Source organism: Podarcis bocagei (genome assembly GCF_964188305.1).
Source record: "Podarcis bocagei genome assembly, chromosome: 14".
Classification (NCBI taxonomy): domain Eukaryota; kingdom Metazoa; phylum Chordata; class Lepidosauria; order Squamata; family Lacertidae; genus Podarcis; species Podarcis bocagei.
In genome coordinates this window covers 52715746-52733517 of record NC_138139.1, presented here as the reverse complement: position 1 = coordinate 52733517, position 17772 = coordinate 52715746, and positions in this window count along the sequence as shown.

Genomic DNA, 17772 nt, shown 5'->3' with positions numbered 1-17772 from the left:
GTGCCTCCTATGGCAAATGCTGGTTGGCTCAGCTTCTGACTTTATAGCAACTCTCCCGAGTGAAGAATATGGACACGTTAAAACAGGCAGGTTAACTTAAAACGAGGGCCCCAAAATGCGTCTGGAAATGTTTGCCAGCCCAGCAACTGCAGCTGCTTACAGCTCCCTCCCTTCTCTCCCGGCACATTCCATCTGATCCTCTAATCTTCCGCTTAATCAATCTGCAGCTTTCAGGGGCGTGTGTAGGGCACAACAAAAATTAGATGGAGAAATTTTATTTCAGATGACTTGATTAACCAGTCCTAGCATTTTGTTTTTATTTATTTCACAGTTACCTGGCCCTGTTTGCATCCTACTTCAGCATAAACAGAGTAAGAGAGCCCTGCATGTTGGCACTTCAAAACACCTATGCCCATGGGGTAAGACAAATTCACGGAGGAGAAGGCTATCCTTGGCTACCACTCGGCCACCACAACCAGAGGCAACAATGCTTCTGAATGCCAGTTTCTGGAAGCCACAGGAAAAGAGAAGGCTCTAGTGATCGAATCCTGCTTTGCTTGTTTCCCACAAACATCTGGTTGGCTGCTGTGAGAACAGGATGTCTGACTCGGTGGGTCATTGCCTCGTTCCAGCAAGTTCTTCTTATGCCCTTCTGGTTTTACATGTTGTTGTTGTTTAGTCATGGACCAGAGCACGCCAGGCACTCCTGTCTTCCACTGCCTCCCACAGTTTGGTCAAGCTCATGTTTGTAGCTTTGAGAACACTGTCCAACCATCTCGTCCTCTGTCGTCCCCTTCTCCTTGTGCCCTCCATCTTTCCCAACATCAGGGTCTTTTCCAAGGAGTCTTCTCTTCTCATGAGGTGGCCAAAGTATTGGAGCCCCAGCTTCAGGATCTGTCCTTCCAGTGAGCACTCAGGGCTGATTTCCTTCAGAATGGATAGGTTTGATCTTCTTGCAGTCCATGGGACTCTCAAGAGTCTCCTCCAGCACCATAATTCAAAAGCCTCAATTCTTTGGCGATCAGCCTTCTTTGTGGTCCAGCTCTCACTTCCCTACATCACTACTGGGAAACCATAGCTTTGACTATACGGACCTTTGTTGGCAAAGTGATGTCTCTGTTTTTAAGATGCTGTCTGGGTTTGCCATTGCTTTTCTCCCAAGAGACAGTGCTCCTGAAGGTAGGAGTCTATCAATTAATGAAGATGATCATCCAAATGTCATAGACCAAATGGAGCAAACAGCACGCGGACCTACTGGTGGGAGGAAAAAATCCTTAAATAAGAGACACGGGGGAATGATTAATGGACTTCAATGTCTGTACACTAATGCGCAAAGCATGGGAAATAAACAAGATGAGCTTGAGCTCTTGGTACAGCAAACTAAATATGACATAATAGGCATCACTGAAACCTGGTGGGATAAGTCCCACGATTGGAATGTAATAATGGGGGGATACAATCTATTTCAGAGAAACAGACCAGACAAGAAAGGAGGAGGAGTGGCGTTATATGTCAGGGATGTGTATACCTGTGAAGAGATCCAAGATTTAGAACCTCAAAGCCAATGTGAGAGCATTTGGGTCAAAATTAAGGGAGAGAAGAATAACAGAGACCTCATTGTGGGAGTTTACTATAGATCCCCAAGCCAAACGGAGGACATAGATGATGCCTTCCTGGAACAGATGGCCAAGCATGCAAAAGGAAGGGAGATAGTAGTAATAGGGGACTTCAACTACCCGGATATTTGTTGGACGTCAAACTCAGCCAAGAGCATAAGGTCAAACAGATTCCTCACTGGCCTTGCAGACAACTTCATTGTCCAGAAAGTGGGAGAAGCAACAAGAGGAACAGCCATTTTAGATCTGGTCCTAACCAATGTTGATGACCTGGTTAGTGGGGTAGAAGTGGAAGGATCATTAGGCGCGAGTGATCATGCTCTTCTGAAGTTTACTATACAGCGGAAAGGAGCAGCCAAGCATACTAGGACTCAATTTCTTGACTTTAAGAAAGCCGACTTCATAAAACTTAGGGAAGTGCTGGGTGAGATCCCATGGACAGCAATACTAAAAGGAAAGGGAGTTCATGATGGCTGGGAGTTTGTTAAGAGGGAGATAGTAAAAGCACAACGTCAGGCAATACCATTGAGACGGAAACATGGAAGGTGCCTAAAGAAGCCAGGGTGGCTATCTAAAGAACTTTTAACTGAGTTAAGATTAAAAAAGGATGTGTACAAAAAATGGAAAAGGGGGGAAACCACCAAAGAGGAATTCAAACAAATAGCCAGCACGTGTAGACACAAAGTCAGAAAAGCTAAAGCACAGAATGAACTCAGGCTTGCTAGAGAGGTTAAAAGCAACAAAAAAGGCTTTTATGGGTATGTTCGTAGCAAAAGGAAGAACAAAGAAACAGTGGGGTCACTCAGAGGAGAAGATGGTGAAATGCAAACAGGGGACACAGAAAGGGCTGAACTCCTCAATGCCTTCTTTGCCTCAGTCTTCTCCGATAAAGAAAACAATGCCCGACCTGAAGAATTTGGAGCAAATGATTCAGCAGAGGAAACACAGCCCAGAATAACTAAGGAGACAGTACAAGAATATTTGGCTAGTTTAGATGTATTCAAGTCTCCAGGGCCAGATGAACTGCATCCAAGAGTATTAAAAGAACTGGCAGATGTGATCTCAGAACCACTGGCAGTCATCTTTGAGAATTCCTGGAGAACAGGCGAAGTCCCGGCAGACTGGAGGAGGGCAAATGTTGTCCCTATTTTCAAAAAGGGGAAAAGAGAGGACCCAAATAATTACCGCCCAGTCAGTCTGACATCAATAGCAGGGAAGATTCTGGAGCAGATCATTAAGCAAACAGTCTGTGAGCACCTAGAAAGGAATGCTGTGATCACCAATAGTCAGCATGGATTTCTGAAAAATAAGTCATGTCAGACTAACCTGATCTCATTTTTTGACAGAATTACAAGCCTGGTAGATGAAGGGAACTCAGTGGATATAGCCTACCTTGATTTCAGTAAGGCATTTGACAAGGTGCCCCATGATATTCTTGTAAAGAAGCTGGTAAAATGCGGTCTTGACTCTGCTACCACTCAGTGGATTTGTAACTGGCTGACTGACCGAACCCAAAGGGTGCTCATCAATGGTTCCTCTTCATCCTGGAGAAGAGTGACTAGTGGGGTGCCACAGGGTTCTGTCTTGGGCCCGGTCTTATTTAACATCTTTATCAACGACTTGGATGATGGACTCAAGGGCATCCTGATCAAATTTGCAGATGACACCAAACTGGGAGGGGTGGCTAACACCCCAGAGGACAGGATCACACTTCAAAACGACCTTGACAGATTAGAGAACTGGGCAAAAACAAACAAAATGAATTTTAACAGGGAGAAATGTAAAGTATTGCACTTGGGCAAAAAAAATGAGAGGCACAAATACAAGATGGGGGACACCTGGCTTGAGAGCAGTACATGTGAAAAGGATCTAGGAGTCTTGGTTGACCACAAACTTGACATGAGCCAACAGTGTGACGCGGCAGCTAAAAAAGCCAATGCAATTCTGGGCTGCATCAATAGGAGTATAGCATCTAGATCAAGGGAAGTAATAGTGCCACTGTATTCTGCTCTGGTCAGACCACACCTGGAGTACTGTGTCCAGTTCTGGGCACCACAATTCAAGAAGGACACTGACAAACTGGAACGTGTCCAGAGGAGGGCAACCAAAATGGTCAAAGGCCTGGAAACGATGCCTTATGAGGAACGGCTAAGGGAGCTGGGCATGTTTAGCCTGGAGAAGAGGAGGTTAAGGGGTGATATGATAGCCATGTTCAAATATATAAAAGGATGTCACATAGAGGAGGGAGAAAGGTTGTTTTCTGCTGCTCCAGAGAAGCGGACACGGAGCAATGGATCCAAACTACAAGAAAGAAGATTCCACCTAAACATTAGGAAGAACTTCCTGACAGTAAGAGCTGTTCGACAGTGGAATTTGCTGCCAATGAGTGTGGTGGAGTCTCCTACTTTGGAGGTCTTTAAGCAGAGGCTTGACAACCATATGTCAGGAGTGCTCTGATGGTGTTTCCTGCTTGGCAGGGGGTTGGACTCGATGGCCCTTGTGGTCTCTTCCAACTCTATGATTCTATGATTCTAAGAAGCAGGCATCTTTTAATTTCATGACTGCTGTTTTTACATAGATGTGCCTTTAACTGTGGGGTTGGGTTTTCTTTTCGTAGGGGAAGAGAAAGAAGTTCGACAAATCGTCAACACTGGAGCTACAATCCAGATTGGGACCTTGGCATGGGGGGGGGGCCTCCAACTCTTCACACCCCCTTCCTTTGGTCTCAATGCAGTTTGCAAGTTCCACTCCATGCCTGCAACTTGCATCGGATGGGAAAGCTTTCATTTTGATTGGACAGGCCTGCAGACAGAGGACCGTCCTCTGCAGAACAGGCAACATGATAGCAGAAACTTCCTTTGCTTGTTAACAGCTCAGGATGTTGGGATGTATAGAGACTGAGACCGGCCTTGGAACCTGAACCCCATTTGGGAAAGGTGACTCATCCTTTCCTCCCCCAGCTAAGGGAGAATCTGTGTTTCTGGAAGAGCAGCAGAAAGAAACATGAGCTGTGAGCTGCAAGTACCTGGGAGAGCAAGCACCTCTCTCTGGGAAGTTTCAGCACAGCGGATCTGCTCACTCCTTAGGAACACCGGAATCTGTCTTGCACTGAGTCAGATGCAGACAAGCAGATGCTCTTCAGGGCTGAGGACTGAACCTGAGGCCTTCTGATTCCTACTACTTCTCTATCTTGTCTTATCTTTCTTGTCAAGACTTCCAGTACGAGAACAAACAACAATGGTGACAAGGCGCATCCTTGTCTAGTTCCTTTTTGTATACATTTATCCGTTACCACCCGATTTACGATTATTTTTGCCTTTTGGTCTGAGTAAACAGCTTGCATTCCCCTATTAAAATTTTCTCCAAATCCCATCTCCTCCATCGCCTTCTTCATAAAGCTCCAAGAAACATTATCAAATGCTTTCTCCACATCTATGAACATTAATGCTGCTTTTTTCTCATTTCTTACTTCCAGATACTCTATAATGTTCAGTACATTTCTAATATTATGCTCTACCACTGAGCAGCGCCCCTTCCCAGGAAGCTGGTGCTGCTACTCGCCACTTGTAGATTTAATTAATAGGCATTAAATCATGGGTAGGCAACCTAAGGTCCAAGGGCCGAATCTAGCCCAATCACCTTCTAAATCCAGCCCACGGACGGTCCAGTAAACAGCGTGTTTTTACATGAGTAGAATGTCCTTTTATTTAAAATGAATCTCTGGGTTATTTGTGGGGCCTGCCTGGTGTTTTTACATGAGTAGAATGTGTGCTTTTATTTAAAATGCATCTCTGGGTTACTTGTGGGGCATAGGAATTCATTCTTCCCCCCCCCCAAAAAAAAATATAGTCCGGCCCCACACAAGGATTGGGGGACAGTGGACCAGCCCCCTGCTGAAAAAGTTTGCTGACCCCCGCATTAAATGCTACAGAAGGCACCATACATGTTCTCTTCTCCAAAAGGAAAGCTGAATCCTGGCAGTGCTGCGCCTCCAGTCCCCGCCACTGCAAAACCTCTCACTGCTTGGATAAGGATATGGTCCTACACTGTGTGATAAAAATGTTAAAGTCTTAGATATATAATAAATGTTCATAAATGTACCAACCATTCAACTGCAGGTAAAGGCAAGCATATTTTTATCTCTAGGATCATTCATTCATTTACTGTATACATTGCATTTATTCATTGCATTTATTCATTGCATTTCTTGTATTTATATCCCTCTTTTTCTCCAAGGAACTCGAGGTGACATGCATCTTTCTTCTCCCCCCCCCCATTTAAACCCAAAAAGAACCCATCTAGGTAGGTTAGGCTGAGAGGGAGAGTGGCCCAAGGTCACTTCACCATGTGACCTTCACCATGGCCAAGTGAGGATTCGAACCCTGGTCTCCCAGGTCCCTCCAACATTTCTCCAATGAAAATAGGGACGCCCCATTCCATAATGATAATTTTACTGTTTATACCCCACACATCTTACTGGGTTGGCCCCAGCTACTCCGGGCAACTTCCAACATATATAAAAACATAATAAAACATTTTTAAAAACTTCCCTATACAGGATTGCCTTCAGACAACTCGGGGGTCAGATAGCCCCGTAAGATCCAACATTTCTCTGATGAAAATAGGGACGTCCTGAGGAAAACAGGGACATTCCGGGATCAAATCAGAAACTGGGATGGCTTCTGTAAATCAGGGGTGTCCCTGGTGTTGAAAACAAAAATCTGCCCTTTTCCCCTTTATGGGGTATCCAAGAGCTCATATAGAGTCCTTACATGGGTTCCTTATTGGTAAGAGATAATAACAGAGGCCAACCAGAGAATATTGAGAAGCAAAGCAGCTAGTAATCCTGGTCTTTATTGAACTGTTGCGACAGGATCCTCACTTACCACACGCAGGAGGGAGGAGGAACCCAGAACAATAGCGCGCAAGGCCTTATATAGACATTTTAAATTCCCTGCCCTGGAGCTCAAGACCACCCCTCCATACATTATACATACATCGCAGAAGGCGTGTAACCTAAGACCACCCCCAGATCTACATCACAGAAAAGGCGGTCTACAACAGAAATCTGAGTGACTTGTTTATCTCATCTGACAGGTTACCTGTTAATGCTCACTTGATTGGATTGCCTGGGGAGCCTGTACAGTCTTTTGTAATGATAAATACTTAGTTCCTGAGCCAGGCCACAGGCTCACACCCTATTCACATCTTAAATGTGCCCTTAAGACAGGATTTGTGAAGGAAAAAGACAGTGGCGAGGTTTCCCACTTTGACCTTGCAGAGAAATAATTGAGGTCAATTTGTTCAGGACTTTTCTTCCTGTGGGGTTTTCAGACATGTGGTTTATATATTTATGTACATGTTTGCTTGGTACATTTATGAACAATTATTACATATCTAAGACCTTAAAATTCTTATCACACTGGAAAATAGGGACACTTGGAAGTTCTGGGCTAGGCACTCTAACCACTACGCAGCGCTGCCTCTCCTCCACCACACTGGCTCTCTTGCACCAGTAAGGAGCGCTTCCCTCCAGGCAAAGCAGCAGCAAGGGGATTTCCCGGGCTGGAGGGCTCTGTGACAACCCCTGTCAAAGGTGAAGTGGGAGATTTGGCACTGTAGCTGGCGAAAGGAGGCTGTCGAGACAGAACAAAAAGCCGCCCGGCCCTGGAGTGCCTCTTTGCCGAGAAGAGAGCAAGTCAGTGTTTAGGTTTCAGACAACGCCAGCTCTGTAGACCAGCCTCTGCTTGTCAGTCTTTGTCAGACACCGGCAGCCGCAGGGAATGAACATCCCGCCATCAAAGCCCCACCTCCAGAGTCCTGGCATTTTGCGGCAAGGAGGCACCCAGCTGCTTGCACAAAGAAGGCTGGCTCCCTCCCAGTCCCAGCCCCCAACAGCACCCGCAGCCTCCCTGGGGCTCCCGCTTGACAACGGGTGCTGGAATGTTCATCTTCATAAACAGGAGCTTGGCAGAGGCCCAGAGTGTTTGCTCAAACTCGCAAGCTTTAATCTGAGTTTAAAGAAATAAACCCAATATACCTCCCTTAATCCTGCAGGGGAGGGAGAAATATGCATTGAAGCCTTGCTGCCATGATGATAATAATAATAATAATAATAATAATAATAATAATAATAATAATAATAATAATAATAATAATAATAATAATAATATATTTATACTCCACCCTCCCCAGCCAAGACCAGGCTCAGGGCGGCTAACTCCAAATATAAAAACAATTGATTAAAATACAACTTGGAAACAAGATTAAGTACAACATTAAAATGCAGCCTCATTTCAGCAGAAACTCAAACTTTTTGGGGATGAAAACGTCAAATCTTCACCAAGGCCAACTATCCAGACTGGTCCTATGTGGGCCAGAAAAAAGCCAGGGAAGTCCCCATCACAGAAGGGGTTCCATCACAGAAGGAAAAAGGAAAGAGGGGGAGGGGATCAAGTTGATTCCAAGCCATGCTACAACAGCAGCAAGAATACTTATTGCAAAGTATTGGAAGACACAAGATTTACCCACTCTGGAAGAATGGCAGATGAAGATGATGGACTATGGAATTGGCAGAAATGACTGGCAGAATCCAAGACCAGGAAGAAGAAATGGTGGAAGAAGATTGGAAGAAATTTAAAGATTATCTACAGAAATACTGTAAAATTAATGAATGTTAAAATGATGTTGGACTGAAAATAAGTGGTTTTGGTATCAAGGCTAATAAGAACATGTAAATATAGATAGTTATTTGGATGAAAATATATAGTTATAATAGGTTAAGATTATAGAGTAAAGATAAATGAAAGAGGGTAAGGATTTGCTGAAAGGACTTTGTAAACGGGAATACAAAATGGGAGGTGTGAGGAGGTCAAGGAAATATGCAAATGAACTTAAAGATATTGAAAAATGGATTATTTCTTTTTAAGATATTGTTCTTTCTTTTTTCTCATCTTTTTTACTTTTTTTAACTACTGGGTTTTTTTAGGTCTTTTTTTTCTTTTTTTGGTAATTTTCTTGTTAGCTGTTGTTCTTTTTTCTTTTTTCTCTTTTGTATGTGTTGTATGTGTTGTGTAAAATCTTAATAAATATTTTATTAAAAAAACACACACAAAAAAACAAGTTGATTCCAAGCCAATGGCCAGGCGGAACAACTCTGTCTTACAGGCCCTGCGGAAAGAAATCAGATCCTGGAGACCCAGATGGCCCCGGGATGCTTCAGAACGCCCTTCGGCGTGACGCAGAACGGCCACAGCCACAACAAACTTTCAGAAGGAGCGCAGAACGGATTTTGCTCACCTCCATGTCGGGTGATATTAGCTGATGGGCAGGAGAACATGCAGATCCCTGCAGCCAGCAGGATCGAATCCTCAGCTGGTGAGCAGAAGGTTCAATCCTGCATAGCTTGGCAGGGAATGTTTTGCATTATGGGGCATTCATAATGGCGAGTGGCTTCCCAGATTCAGTCCCTGCTACCACACAAGCCCACAGCCAGGGACAAGGGAGGGCCAAACAGCTGCTCAAAGGTGTCAGGTAGCGTCAAAAGGGAGAAGCTTAAGCGTTGCATGATGCCAGCATGGTGGTTAGCCTGCCAGACTACAGAATCATAGAGGTTTAAGGGACCAAGAGAGTCATCTAGCCCAACCCCCTGCGATGCAGGAATATTTTGCCCAACGTGGGGCTAAAACCCATGACTCTGAGATTAAGGGTCTCATGATCTACCGCCGGAGTCCCATGCATCTGTACTGAAGTTCTCACCTTGGGCCAGCAGGGGGATACTGTAGACAGTTTTCACTCAGGTCCACATATGCAAATAAGAAATGGAAAGTGACGTTCAGTGATTGGATAGTTACAGAAAGTTGTTACTGTTGCTTTGTAGTTGAGCTCTATATAAGCAGGCTGGCTGAACCCTTCAGCTCAGTTCTGTTCTGGCCTGTGAATAATCAAGAGCTGCCTGAAGAATCGCTGTGTCGTCTGATATGTTCACCCACAACTTAACAGTATCACTATGTGCTGCGCGAAGAGGTACTTTATTTTACCTGTCCTGAATCTGCCAACATTCAGGTTTTTTTAGATGTCTGTGACTTCTAGTGCTATGAGAGAAGAAGGAAAACTTTACCCTCTTCACTTTTTCCATGCCACATATACCGTATTTTTTGCTCTATAAGACTCACTTTTTCCCTCCTAAAAAGGAAGGGGAAATGTGTGTGCGTCTTATGGAGCGAATGCAGGCTGTGCAGCTATCCCAGAAGCCAGAACAGCAAGAGGGATTGCTGCTTTCACTGCGCAGCGATCCCTCTTGCTGTTCTGGCTTCTGAGATTCAGAATATTTTTTTTCTTGTTTTCCTCCTCCAAAAACTAGGTGCATCTTGTGGTCTGGTGCGTCTTATAGAGCAAAAAATACGGTAATTTTATAAATGTGCATCATGTCACCTCTTGCCTTTTCTCCAGGGGAGAAGGGACTTCCTTCCTTCTGTTAATCCTGCAGCAGCCAACCTGTTGCTGTCCAGGTGTTTTGGGCTGCCACTTCTGTCATCTCCAGCCATTCTGGTTGGGACCTATGGGAGTCCAACGCATCTGCAGGGCAATGGCGTGTTTCTTCCCAAGCCAGCAAAACGGCTCAGAGGGAAATGAAGAGGACAAGCAGGCATTGTTGTGCTGAGGCCGATTATCAGATCTCTCCAGATCTAAGCATTAGAAGGAAATGCCATCCATCACCAAGGCGCACAAACACAATCCCGAGACATGGCAGTGAGCATGCCCTCTGCACAGGAAAAACATCTTCCAAACAAGCAACGTTCAAAAGCCAGCCTGTGTCTTCACTGATGCTCCTGATCTCTCTCTCTCCCTCCCTCCCGAGTCTCATACGAACATCTGGAGGGATATTTATTTGCATCTTCCTTCCCCTTTCCCTCATTCTCCCCCTCGTAACCTTCCTCCGGTTTGGCAACCCTTCCCGGTCCGGCGAATGTGTTTTGCCATCTGCTCGCTGGATGACATTCCAGTGGGGAAACACTGAGCAGCTATTGAAATGGTACAGAGAAAAGAGACGCTCAACGACACCGCCGGGCCCTTTCGCAGCATACAGGGCCGTTGTGTCTCGCTGACGCACATGTGTGTGTTTTGCGCAACCCTTTGACATCTCCCCTTTTGACACCTCTTCCAGTCGGATCAGCTGTCACGCCAACGCTGAGGCCAACCTTCAAGCTGAATGTTAGAAGGGGTGAGAAGTCGCGCATTGCATGTGCAAGGCTGCCAAGAGAGATGGAGGGGAGGTTGTTTAGAGCATGGGTAGGCAAATGGAGGCCTGGGGGCCGGATCCAGCCCAATCGCCTTCTCAATCTGGCCTGCGGATGGTCTGGGAATCAGCGTCTTTTTACTTGAGTAGAATGTGTCCTTTTATTTAAAATGCATCTCTGAGTTATTTGTGGGGCATAGGAATTCGTTCGTTTTCCCCAAAAAATATAGACTGGCCCCCCACAAGGTCTGAGGGACAGTGGACCAGCCCCCTGCTGAAAAACTTTGCTGACCCCTGGTTTAGAGGCTTCTGCACAGTTCCCCCACACAGCCCTTTGGTAGGCATGTTTGGGGTTCATATGTAGCTATATAGGTCTAGTTTACACACCATCCCAATCTCTGAGCACTCACATTCAAACTTTCCCAGTGTTCTGTTTCCTTGGCGTGAAGGTCAACAAACTGTGATGTCTTTAGGATACATGGTTTCATGGAAAATGAGCGTGGTCCCAACTCAAGAAGAACAGCAACTTAAGTTCACAGAATATGCACAGCTTGCAGACATAACATATAGAATAAGAGAACAAGAAGAACATAGGCTTAGAGAAGATTGGAAAACCTTTATTGAATACGTTGGGGGCGGGCGGAACTGTGTACACTTGAAAATGTTAGCAGCATTAAGATAAATTCAACACTGTAAATAAGTTTTTATGGATGTAATATTGGAATACTGAATGGTTTAGTTTTTGTAAAATATGCAGCAATTTATGATATGCAAAGTGAACCATGGAAAGTGAAGAAGGGAAATCACTGACATTTTAAGGATGTTTAAATGAGCATTTTAAATTGTAAAACAAAAAATTAGAGATATAGATAGATGATAGATGATAGATAGATAGATGATAGATAGATAGATAGATGATAGATAGATGATAGATAGATACTGTAGATATAGATAGATAGATGATAGATAGATAGATAGATAGATAGATAGATAGATGATAGATAGATAGATAGATAGATAGATAGATAGATGATAGATAGATACTGTAGATATAGATAGATAGATGATAGATAGATAGATAGATAGATAGATAGATAGATAGATGATAGATAGATAGATAGATAGATAGATAGATAGATAGATAGATAGATAGATAATAGATAAAAATAATAGCATACACGGTTTTAGTTACGCATATATAGAAACTGAGCATAAACTGGAAGGGCTCACAGCACCAACACCCAAAGTTCTTGCTTCTCTATTAGTCGCAGCTTTGGATCCAGCACAGAGCAAGCAGGTCTCTGTGTCTCCAGCTTCCATCCTGCTTCCAGCTCAGCTCACACACTGCAGTGACTTCTGTCCTCCTACCACAAGCGCCACATCACATAGTCGCCTTTGACTGGACTTAACTGTCCAGGGGCCCTTTACTTTTACCTAGCAGCTAGGGAGGGAAGGGAAGGTCTACCCATTTGTCCTGTGCCACAGAGCAATTTCTTTGGTTATGCTAATTGTGGTGCTTAACTAGTCAGCCAAAGCCATTGTCTAGTCAAAGGGACCATTTGAGCAAGCTTTCTCTCAGGCATTCCACTTAGTACATCATCCAGACTAACCCTCCCCAAACTCATAGGGTTTTATACACCTTTCTCTTTAAATAAATGTTTAGGCAGCTAATGTAGAAATTTAAGACAGAGTCCAACAAAGCTGAAGTTGCAATCCTATGCACACATTTTCGTGGAAGTCAAAACCATTCAATCCACGTCGCTTCTCAGCCTTTCGTCTAAGATCGAGCGTAGCACCCGTTCAGATCAATTGAATATCTGATATGTTCTTAATGTAAGAAGTATATATTGAAATGGTTTTTGAAACTAGGAGCTTGGATAAGAGCTTTGCTCAGTGCAGTCCACACACTGACCTGGCATTGAATGCTCTCTAGGAGCAACACAGGTAAAGGTAAAGGGACCCCTGACCATTAGGTCCAGTTGTGACCGACTCTGGGGTTGCGGCGCTCATCTCGCTTTATTGGCCAAGGAAGCCGGCGTACAGCTTCTGGGTCATGTGGCCAGCATGACTAAGCTGCTTCTGGTGAACCAGAGCAGTGCACGGAAACATCGTTTACTTTCCCGCCAGAGCGGTACCTATTTATCTACTTGCACTTGACGTGCTTTCGAACTGCTAGGTTGGCAGGAGCAGGGACCGAGCAACGGGAGCTCACCCCGTCACAGGGATTTGAACCGCTGACCTTCTGATCAGCAAGTCCTAATAGTTTAAAATCAGATGAAATAAATGCAAGCTGAAAATTATATGTAGACATGTGTCATGGCTTTAGGTATCTAGCAATGCCCTGATTGCTTCAGCTCCCTGAAATCACAACCTGCTCTGCTTTTTTTCCTCCACCAGTCTCTGGGAGCTCCCTTGTCCCCTTCTATTCTATTCCTGCTGCCCCCCACCTTACCCCTGCCCCAGGCCTGGCTCCCTGCTTGCTTTCTCGTTTGTCCCTAAAACATCCCCCAGCACCTCAGCCATCATCTCTGTGGAGCATGTGCCATGCTCTTTTGCTGTGCGATGGGAGCCATGTCTGAGCCAGGAGAGTTCGACTGAGCAGGGATGCTAGCCAATTGCTCAGTGCTCTTAAAAGGCCAGCAAAACACCACCACCATCACCACACACGCAACCTGCCCTTTTGTGAGGTTACTCAAATAAAACATCTGTTGCTGAGTGGGCACTTGTGCAAACAGAAGAGGGTAATTGGGAGAGAGAATAGGCTGCAGAGATGGAGATATTATCCCAGAGGAGTGAGTTAATCATTGACGCTGCTGCATTTGGGATTCTGCTGACTGCTTCTGACTGCTTTCAGCTTAGAATGGCTTGGGAGAATGGGAAAACCTCACTCCCAACAGCTGTTCTCCGGCCCAAGCAACTCTACATCATTAATGGACAAGGTCATAGCTCAGAGGTACAGCAAATGTTCTGTGTTCAGAAGCTCCTGGGTTCAATCCCTACTGCCTGGTCTGATGAACTTTGGCCGCTGGTGTCAGGCTCCATGCAGAAGTGCAGGAAAGGTCCTTAACACAAGGTTGCAGCAACGTTTGTCTTAGTACACAGCAACAGAGGAAAGAAAGGTCCAGTACAGTGGTGCCTCGCAAGACAAAAAGAATCCGTTCTGTGATTCTCTTCGTCTAGCGGTTTTTTCGTCTTGCGAAGCAAACCCATTGACGGATTAGCGGATTAGCGCTATTAGCGGCTTTTAGCGGCTTTTAGCGGCTTTTAGCGGCTTATCGGATCAGCTGCTAAGCGGCTTAGCAGCTTAGAAAAAGGGGGGAGGAAAAAAACCCCGCAGGAACTCGCAAGACATTTTCGTCTTGCGAAGCAAGCCCATAGGAGATTCGTTTTGCGAAGCACCTCTAAAACGGAAAACTCTTTCGTCTAGTGAGTTTTCCGTCTTGCGAGGCATTCGTCTTGCGGGGCACCACTGTATATCTGAAGGAGCATCTCCACCCCCATCGTTCTACCCGGACACTGAGGTCCAGTGCCGAGGGCCTTCTGGTGGTTCCCTCACTGTGAGAAGCCAAGTTACAGGGAACCAGGCAGAGGGCCTTCTCAGTAGTGGCACCCACCCTGTGGAATGCCCTCCCACCAGATGTCAAAGAGAACCACAACCACCAGACTTTTAGAAGGCATCTGAGGGCAGCCCTATTTAGGGAAGCTTTTGATGTTTGATGCATTACGGTATTTTAATATTTTGTTGGAAGCCACCCAGAGTGGCTGGGGAAGCCCAGCCAGATGAGCAGGGTATAAATAATTTGTTGTTGTTGTTGTTATTTGGATGGTATTTTTGAATGCAGCACACCTGGCATCTCTTAACTGAAAAGCTCTCCAGTATCAAACTGGGAAAGACCTTGGAAAGCTCCAACTAGATAAGAACTGAGGAAAGGTTGTAGCATTTGGGACTTTTTAGTTTAGAGAAAAATAGAGTAAGAGGTGACATGATAGACATTTATAAAATTATGCATGGTGTGAAGAAAGAGAGTAGGGCTGAATGCTGGAAGATTCAGGACAGATAAACAAATGTCCTTCTTCTTGTGGTCATAAAACATGGAACTCACTCCCACAGGAGGCAGTGAATATGGGAGATTGCAGTCAAACGTAACTATGCATGAGTGCTAGTTAGTGCATGAAGGGGTTAAGACCACAGAGTTAGATTCCTAGACTCAGCTAGGTTACACCTTCTCTTACCCAGTGAGGGATGAATCAAAGCCTTCCTGTCCCCCCACCACCCTCCCTCTCTCTCTCTCCCCACCTATGTCTCTGCCATGTAACTGAAAGAGTTACATACCTTCTCTTATCCTCACTGAATAAGGAGAAGGTGGGACCTAGTTGAGTCTAGGAATTTTACTCTGTGGTCTTAACCCCTTTATGCTCCAAGCTTAGGGCATCATCTTTTCTGCCCTGCTTTTGGTGTGTAATAACACAGGAGTGCCCCTCTAGACAGAATAATGCAATAACATCAGGAAGCATCACACAACAACTAATCAAGAATGATATTTATATACTGTAGTCCAGGATAAATCCATCCCTAATGCTTTAAGGTTCTTTACAATCAAGCCCTGTATAAATTTTATGAAATAATAAATAAATAAAAGAATGCATCCATTGCATTAGTGAGAAGTTGCAGAACACATCCTGCAACAACAACAACAACAACAACAACAACAACAACCCAATAGTCTATAGGGACCCTGCCCATGTCCTGGCATGTGGGGTGACAAATGCACAATAAATGGGAAGTCTTTGGAATTAGGGTGCTATTCTGGTCCAGGATAATGGACATACTGTACCGTCAAGCTACACATTTCCCCTAAATGCAGCATCATAAATTATATTCACACAAAAAGCCACAAGCAAACTGATCTTTCATAGCACTATATTGGCTGCTGCGCTGCGCAAAGAGAACATTGTGTCAGTGGCAGCTGAGAGGGCATCTTATGTGAGGGCAAGGCTAGAAACCTGTAACTGTGTCCCACCAGGTCCTTACTGCAAAGTGTGGAACCACAAGGGCTCTTTAGGGTGGGAGGTGGAGGAGAAAGACAGTCCGGAAATGAAAGGCATGAGATGTCTATATTGTTATCAGTTTGGGGGAGTTAGTTGGCCTGATTCCCTTCCAGGCCTGTTTGGAATCTAGCAGAAGAGGCTGGTGAGCCAGTGAAAGCAATAAAGTAGAGTGATGTGTGGACCTCCCAGGGTAAGTCCACCATTAATGCATTGCCATTGAGTCAACGACACGCTGCAAAATTCACCTGCGGAAAAGCACCGGCCTGGAAGATTGCCGGGGTCTCTCTGCTTTGCATCTGCAATGGCTTGCTCTGAAGCCAGAGAGGGGTGAACTCCCCTCCTCGGTGCAGCGCTGGGGGAATTGTGGGGAGGAGGCAACAGATGGGATGTGCATCAGTGCAGCTTGCATTCCTCGACACAGGTCTCCCGGGATTCAGGACCCCCAGGTTGCAGCGAGAGCAGATGGCAGCTGCAGCGACCCAACTCACAGCCATCAGTCACCACTTCTGAAGAGAAGACAAAGACCTGGGGACGCGCTGGTCCTGCGCCATGGGGTTGGCTCATACATTCCCCAGCCTTGCTGTGTTAGCAGAGCATATTTCTGAGTCTAGCTCATGGATCCACACTTCCCCAGGCAAGGGAGACTCTCTCTCGTCTGGCCTGGGAAATCGCGCTAAGGTTATGCAAAGCAGCCTCCTTCAGAGCCCTCTGGCTTCCAAGGGGCTGGTGGTTTGGACACCAGCTTGAGTGACCTCATTTTCCTTCTTGCCTCCCCACCCAGCCCCAGAGTCATGGTTCAAAGAGCTACATGCTGAGGATGTACACAGGATTGGAATGAAGGCACTTAATTCCATTGCGGAGAGCGATGAGAACACCTCTTTTCTTATTTTTCTCTCTTTTTCTTTTACGCCTCTCAGAAAACACCTCTCTGGAGTGTCTATACATGCTGTGTAATGAGGGCCAGGCCACATTCACACAATACCTTTAAAGCACCATGATACCACTTGGTCATGGCTTCCCCGCAAGAATTCTGGGAGCTGCAGCTTCATTAAAGGCGCTGAGAATTGTTAGCAGACCCCTATTCCCCGACGATTCCCAGAGTGGTTTCACAATGAATCTCTCTTCCCAGCTCCGTGGTGAGAATAACAACTCCCTTAACAAACTACAGCTCCCAGAATTCTTTGGGGGAAGCCATGACTGTTTATAGTGGCACCAAAGAATTTCAAGATCACAGTGTGAATGTGACCTTAATTTGCTCAAAGAGACCAACATTCGCACCTATATGCACACAAATTTGTGTCAATGTGCCTTAATGTTCACTTAAGAGCCTAGCAACACCCACTTACGAGTACAGTAATACAGTGGATGCTTGGTGTCAGGGAACTGACATCGAAGCGAGAGGCGAAGGGGAGGCTCCCAGATGATGCTGGCGAAGGACCCAGCAGCAGGGGGAGAGACAGCTCAGTAGAGGGGGAAGCCAATCAGCGAAACACCGGGGATAAAGGGGGGCAGCCGGGGGAATTGGAGAGAGGGCTCCAGGACTCTTCACTGGACATCAGTGAGGAGAGTCCAGGTCCTCCGCTACCCACGCCTTCCTGCGCAGAAGACTCCCGCCCAGTGAGAGGAGGAGGAGACTGGGTGTCAAACAACTTTTATGTTGGAAGAGGTTCAAGAAACGCCCACTGACGGATTCTGCCAGTGACTGAGGCAGCCACCATGAGAAGGGGCTGCGCAGTCAGAAAGTTTTAACAAGGCAAATTAACCGAGAAAGGCACCAGTTTACGCACGAGTAACTCATACCCACTACACTTGGGTTGCGAACGTGATCCATGTGGGATACAGGTTCTCAAGCCGCAGTGTTCTCAACCC